The sequence below is a fragment of the Bison bison genome, unplaced genomic scaffold (genome assembly GCF_000754665.1).
Source record: "Bison bison bison isolate TAMUID 2011002044 unplaced genomic scaffold, Bison_UMD1.0 scf7180017864305, whole genome shotgun sequence".
In the NCBI taxonomy this organism is placed as follows: domain Eukaryota; kingdom Metazoa; phylum Chordata; class Mammalia; order Artiodactyla; family Bovidae; genus Bison; species Bison bison.
Window position 1 is genome coordinate 1440055 of NW_011494877.1, and position 7595 is coordinate 1447649.

Sequence of the window (7595 nt, forward strand, 5' to 3'; positions counted from 1 at the left end):
CGATGGACATGAGTTTGAGTGAACTCTGGGAGATGGTGATGGACAGGGAGGCCTGGCGTGCTGTGATTCATGGGGTTGCAAAGAGTCAGACACGACTGAGCGACTGAACTGAACTGAACTGAATTTATTTAGAATTTATGTTTAGCATTTTTTTCTCTTTTGGTGTAATACCGTGGTTCTCATTGCTGAATGTACTCCTGGGAGCTTTGGAAAAAAATTTAATTCCAAAGTCCCACACCAAGAAATGGTCTGAGGGTCATTGGTGCTGGCATTTCTTTAAGTTGATCAGATAATGCTAATGGCAGTCCAGGGGTCCGAAACACTGATGTAGAGGAGAAAACTTGCTTTGAAATCACACGGCCCTGGGATTGACTCCCCGTCTACCCTTATTAGCTGCATGACTTCAAAGCAGTCCTGGATCCCAGGTCAACATTACTCCTTATTTATCTTCCTTAACCTTCTGTCTCCTTGTCTGTAAAATGAACATAGTAATACCTAATTTACAGAGTCACTGGGAGGATTAGATGAGATGATAATGTAAAATGCCTGTCACAATGCCTGGTACACAGTAGATGTTCCATAATTTGCAGCTCCTATCACCCCAATAAAATCCAGTTAATTCAGATTTTGAATGTTTATTATGAACCAACATTCTGCTATGTGCTAGGAATTCTGAGCATCTCACGGAAAGTTAGATCCATCCCACGAAAAAGAAATATTTTAGAGAACTCCCTAACTGACCTTTGTCTGCAAATCCTGAAATGAATAAGAAATATCATGGGAATAAGGAGGAAGACAGTATCACCTGGGGCTCAGGAGACCCTCACCCATCTTCCCTTCCCACTCCCATCTCCAGTAGGACCAGCTCCACCTTCTCCAGTCTGCAGTGATCACAGAACAGTAATTATTGTTCTTGCTACTCAGTGCTACCATCCAAGGAAAGTTTGCTCAGAGCCAATTAACTATTTTAATCCTCACAACAACCCTATGAGGTTTTCCTATTTTTCAGCTGAGGAAACTGAGCCATAAAGTGGTTCATTTATTCATTCATTCACAGGTCCTACTGGGATACAAAAGAGAAGATGCAGGCACTGCCTCAGGAAACTGGACATTGAGATAAAAAGCTGGTTGGGATAATTTAGGAAAGAAAGATCACAAGCGAGATTAGGGAAGATGTCTTGAAGGAAGGAGCATTTGATCTGGGACTTGACAATTTTAAAAAAAGAATGGTATTTGAATGAGCCAGTGGGTGAAAGGTTTTGACAACAAAGACCTGGAGAGAAACCCAACTATTTGTGTGGATGGGTGGGAAATAAGATTGAGAGGTGGGCTGTAACCAAGCTGAGGCTTGATTACTCAGGGAAAGTGAGTGGATTTAATCTGAGAGGCCATGAGGAGCCATGAGGTTTCCAGCAAAGGAAAAAAGCCCTTAAAGGATGAGGCAGCAGCACAAGGAAGAGAAGAGAGACAGCTGAGGCTATGGCAGCTGCCCATGCAGCAGGTTAGGCACCTTCCCTGATCTAACATGTTGGGGCTGGAACCCGGGCTTCTGGATCCCAGCTTATCATTCTTCCTTCCCCACCTTGTCTGTCTTGTGTGGCAGGAGCCCCCAGACCGCCCCTGCCCTGGATGTTTCCAGCCCCCACCTTATAGGCAATGAGCCCCCGGAGGAGTAGACTGGGTCACTGTCTCCTGGCAGCCCCTCTCCAAAACCCTTCCTCTTCCTGGGTTGGATGGTGGTGGGAGGCGGTGGTGGGGACAGATGGGTTGATACCCTCTCCTCTGTCTGTCTTTTTGCTGGCTTGGGGTTTGTGGGGGCTAAGAGCATTGGTAGATGAGATTGAAGGCAGCCACCAGAGCTCAAACCCATTAGCTGCCTGGTCCCAGTCCCACAGCTCCAGCTGTCTTATTCCATTAGAAGCAGCTCTGCTGAAGTGAGCACTTCAGAGCTGGAATTTACCAGGCGGCTGGCTGCTCCTGAGAAAAAGGAGAGAAACACACTTGGCTGACCTGTCTTCCATTTGCAGACTCTCAGCCAAGGACCGAATGCATCCTAGATGCCCTGGAGCCATCACCAAACATCAGGTCCCACATTTCTGAGCTGCTTTCAGCCCAAATTATTCCATTCAAGGCAGATATGTTGCCAGCCAGGCAGGATTCAGGCAGGCACTCCTCTTCCAGGGGGTGGAGTCCTTAGAGTGGCATATCTTTAGTGGAGTGAGGGTCTTCACTGTGAAAAGTACAGAGCCTGGACTTGCCACTTCATTGCTGTGTGATCTTGACAGGATGACTTCACTCAGAGACTCCACTAACTTATGCACAGACTAAAGCAGTGGTTTTCAAGCTGAGAATATGTGTGGCAGGGGGTGGGGAGGTTGAGTAAGAAGTTTTCATATCTCCTACCTCGAGTTCACCAGACCTGTTTTTACTTAATGTGCAATGACTTCCAAACATGCTTTCACTTGAAGACTTTATGGCCTTTTAAAGATCATTAAACAAGATGGTATTCAAGATCTGTTCTAGCTCCAACATTTTTAAATCTTTATTTATATTTTTATTATTTTTTAATTTTTGGTCACGCCACACAGCTGTGAGATCTTATTTTCCCAATCAGGGATCAAACATGTGTTCCCTGCAGTGGGAGTGCAGAGTCTTAACCACTAGACCACTGGGGAAGTCTCACATTTGCAACTTTTATGATCAAAGTAATCTCTGTAAAAATGCAAACATCTGAAAGGGCAACAATTCAGTTATCAGTCACTACCTGGGCAGGAATTGTCAGTGACAGAACCCAGATCAGGCAGCAGGGTTGGGACAGGCAAATCAGGTGGGAGCCTTCCAAAGGCTTGCAGGTCCTGCTTCAGAGTCCAGTCAACAGACATCAAACTTACAAAAATACAGCATTATACACACACACACACACTGGAAAATGTAATCTAGATCATCTGTCAGAAAGCTGCATAAATATCTCCTCAATTATAAACATGTTGTTTTGGGAAACAGTTCACTCCACTTAGATCCTCCCCAGGCCAGGGACTGAGTCTTATACATTTTTAAAATCTCCAGTTCTTAGTGTAATGAATGCTTGTTGAAATGAACTTCTCTGGAACCTTTCAACAACAAAGAACACACACTTGGACTAATGATCACGTAGGTATATAATATTCATCACCTTGGTGCCTGATATGCCACCTGGGTATAATAATAATAATAGTAAAAATAATACCACGTTATGGCCATAGAGCATCATAAGTACTTAAGAAGGGATTTCTTAAGTCCACATCTTGTTTGATACATACAAAAAATCTCTGTCGGATAATCAGGGCAAAGTGTGTTATCCCACAATAGAGAAAAAGAAACTGAGATAAATATAAGTTCAAAGTGATGTTTTTGCAAAAGGTTACATGGTCCTTGCTTCCGGAGTAATCAGTTCACTTCTCTTTACTTCTCAAGACTGAAAATCCAACAAGAGCAAAAAGAGAAGCTCAAACACCAGAAAGGCAGAGCGCAGAACAGGACACCCCGCCTGCTCTCACCCCGAGCACCTCATTTCTCCCCTCACCCCTAAATCACACTCACCCGAGACTCAGGTCACAGAACACACATGTTCCCACATGAACTCCACTCAGCCTCAGTCCTGGGCAAGAAAGGCAGGCTGCATAGGAACCGTCTGTCTGGGGCGTTCAGAGCCCGGCCCACGGTGGCTAACTCTGAAGGCACTGGGTGTCCCGTGTCACCTAGTTAATTGGGCAAAATGTCACTGCCCTGTGGCTCCAGAAACCAAGCCCCAAATGCCGCCCTGTGTCTGGGGCTGCTGAGCTCCCAGTGCTTGGCAAGCTTAATGCAGCTCTCTTAGCCAAACTTGGCTTTGGCCTCTGCACACAACCCAGTTGGCCAGGACCAGAGCTTCCAGCTGACCTTTCAACCCCAATCCCTCTGTACAGACATATGGTCTGGGAATAGCAGCCCTGCCACTCACACGGCTGTGGAGCTGAATTTATTGGCCAAATTTGGCTCACTGAGATGGGAGTGTGTCCAAAAGCAGGCTTGGAGGGCGGGTGGCTTGCCCCCTCCCCACCCACAAATCCTGTCACCGGTCATAACCTTACCCTGTTTTATATCTTCATGAATATAGTCATGGTCATTTGAAACTATCTGGTTCATTCATTTGGTTTTTGTCTGTCTTGCCTGCTGCAGTATAATTGCCATGAAAGTAAAGACTTATTCAGTGCTTATCCCTAGAACCTAGGACAGTGTCAAATAGTGACACAGATTAGGTCCTGCTAAATAGTTATTTGAATAAATGTGAGAGTCCTTTGCAAAATTTTACTTCCAGAACTTCAATCTCCCTCTCTGTCTCTAATCTATTGACTTTGACCTGCCCTCCTGAAATCCATTCACATGAATGAAAATGAATAAACAAATCTCTTCAAGATCCCATGTTCTAAAGGGTAGAGGATCACCAGCTCTGCTGATGACAGTGGGAGAGAGTGGCATAAATCCACGTCCCTTCCCACTGCCGTCTGGTCTCCACTCCTCTGAGTGGCTGGCTGACACTGTCATGGAACGCAAGACTGGAAGTTCTCAGGTCCCTTTTTTATGCTCCCTTCGGTTCTGTCCCTACACCTACACAATGTTGCAATTTATCTGCGTGATGTGCCACATGCCCCACAGGACTCCTTGGGATCACTGATTATTCATCTTTTAATCCTTGGCAGCCAACAGGAAGATCCTGGGGTCACTGTTTAAGATAGAAGACACCATAGGTGTGAGTAAATGCAGCATCATGGAGATTGAGTGGGGTGTGGAGACTTGGGGTCTAACCCTGGCTCCGCTGTGACTAGCTGCGTGAAGCTGGACACATCACCTGAGCCCACTGAGCCTATTTCGGATGAGAAGCCTGGACAGAATTAGTGGTTCTCAGCTGGGCGGGGATGGGGCAGTTAGAATCCTCTGTGGGGCTTTTACAACTCACACAAAGGCCAAAATATGGGATGAGGGAGAAATGTGTATGCTGAGAAAGATCCTACAGGTGAGGGCCATTAGATTACAAATTAGGGTTAAAGGGACTGGCCAAATGGGACCCACAGAAGTACTCTCCTTGGCCATGAAATACTTCAAGTCTCTGAATTTGAATGGCTTCAAGTGGGGAGGGCAGCTCTCTACAACCCTCACCCATCTGATTCGCCCCCCGGTGTTACCTGTCTGGCCCCTGGCTCCTATAATCCCTACACTAGAGAACTGATAAGGTCTTCTCCAGTTTCTTTAATCCACATATGAAAAACTTTCTGATGTCCTTACTGGCTATAAAATTCTATGACTCCACATGGCTTTGCTTTTAGACTCTGAGCACACACTCTCTGTCTAGCGAGAGTCTCTGCAATTCTCTTTGTAGCAGTAAGAAATGCTAAACCAATGGGGGCTTTGTCTCTTCTTCAAACTATAAATTCAAAAGACACTATAAGACCTACGAATTCTACTGCTAGACGTGCTGGTAGTTGGGACGAGAGGGACCCTGACCCTAGTCGTGAGGTACCAGCACAGTGAGAGTGTGGTAGACAGGGTTATTATTCCTAATGCTTCACTCTTCCTAATTCTTCACAACCTTTGCAGCATGTCTTTGTAGTTCCTTACACTAAAACAGGCACAAATTATTCCCCTGTCCCACCAGTGTTGGAGTCAGACATACAGTTTCCTTAGACCAATGGGATATCAATGGACATGATGTGAGCAGAGACGTCACTGTATTTTCCTGATTTGGTTTAGATTTTCGCAGTCCTGAGGGATACCTCGAGAAAAGAAGGTAGCTGCTCCTGTAGTCGGGACATGAAGAGCTGACTTGCACCCAGGCTGCAGCCTAGACCAACTCCCCCACCATCTGAAACAGAACCTTCCTCAGTTCAGTTCAGTCACTCAGTCATGTCCAACTCCTTGTGACCCCATGGACTGCAACACGCCAGTCTTCCCTGTCCACCACCAACTCCCGGAGCTTATTCAAACTCATGTCCATTGAGTTGGTGATGCCATCCAACCATCTCATCCTCTGTCATCCCCTTCTCCTCCTGCCTTCAATCTTTTCCAACATCAGGGTCTTTTCTGATGAGTCAGTTCTTCACAACAGGTGACCAAAGCATTGGAGCTTCAGCTTCAGCATCAGTCCTTCCAATGAATATTCAGGACTGATTTCCTTTAAGATTGACTGATTTGATCTCCTTTCAGTCCAAAGGACTCTCAAGAGTCTTCTCCAACACCACAGTTCAAAAGCATCAATTCTTTGGCGCTCAGTTTTCTTTATGGTCCAACTCTCACATCCATACATGACTACTGGAGAAAATACAGCTTTGACTAGACAGACCTTTGTTGGCAAAGTAATGTCTCTGCTTTTTAATATGCTGTCTAGGTTGGTCATAGCTTTTCTTCCAAGGAGCAAGCATCTTTTAATTTCATGGCTACAGTCACCATCTGTAGTGATTTGGAGTCTCCCCCCAAAATAAAGTCTCTCATTGTTTCCCCACCTATTTGCCATGAAGTTATGGGACCAGATGCCATGATCTTAGTTTTCTGATTGTTGAGTTTTAAGCAAACTTTTTCACTCTCCTCTTTCACTTTCTTTCTTTTTTTAAATTTAAATTTATTTATTTTAATTGGAGGCTAATTACTTTACAATATTGTATTGGTTTTGCCACACATCAACATGAATCTGCCATGGGTGTACACGTGTTCCCCATCCTGAAGCCCCCTCCCACCTCCCTCCCGTACCATCCCTCTGGGTCATCCCAGTGCACCAGCCCCAAGCATCCTGTATCCTGCATCAAACCTGGACTGGCGATTCATTTCTTATATGATATTATATATACTTCAATGCCATTCTCCTAAATCATCCCACCCTTGCCCTCTCCCACAGAGTCCAAAAGACTGTTCTATACATCTGTGTCTCTTTTGCTGTCTCACATACAGGGTTATCATTACCATCTTTCTAAATTCCATATACATGCGTTAGTATACTGTACTGGTGTTTTTCTTTCTGGCTTACTTCACTCTGTATAGTAGGCTCCAGTTTCATCCACCTCATTAGAACTGATTCAAATATATTCTTTTTAACGGCTGAATAATACTCCATTGTGTATATGTACCACGGCTTTCTTATCCATTCATCTGCTGATGGACATCTAGGTTGCTTCCATGTCCTGGCTATTATAAACAGTGCTGCGATGAACATTGGGGTACACGTGTCTCTTTCAGTTCTGGTTTCCTCAGTGTGTATGCCCAGCAGTGGGATTTCTGGGTCATAAGGCAGTTCTATTTCCAGTTTTTTAAAGGAATCTCCACACTGTTCTCCATAGTGGCTGTACTAGTTTGCATTCCCACCAACAGTGTAAGAGGGTTCCCTTTTCTCCACACCCTCTCCAGCATTTATTGCTTGTAGACTTTTGGATCACAGCCATTCTGACTGGTGTGAAATGGTACCTCACTGTGGTTTTGATTTGCATTTCTCTGATAATGAGTGATGTTGAGCATCTTTTCATGTGTTTGTTAGCCCTCTGTATGTCTTCTTTGGAGAAATGTCTATTTAGTTCTTTGGCCCATTTTTGATT

At 44.9% G+C, this 7595-nt stretch overlaps 1 protein-coding gene across 2 annotated transcripts in view; it reads right to left on the bottom strand.

Annotated features, from left to right (window-relative positions):
• The window catches only part of RXRG (retinoid X receptor, gamma), a 60487-nt gene that overhangs the window by 25046 nt on the left and 27846 nt on the right, over positions 1-7595 (bottom strand). Inside the window, exon 1 of one of the 2 annotated variants that reach the window (XM_010851973.1) lies at positions 3580-3724. The exons of the other annotated variant lie outside the window; for it this stretch is intronic. The gene's annotated coding sequence lies outside the window, so the exon portion shown is untranslated. Of the gene's footprint in view, positions 1-3579; positions 3725-7595 lie in introns of those variants that run through there. 2 annotated transcript variants of the gene reach the window in all.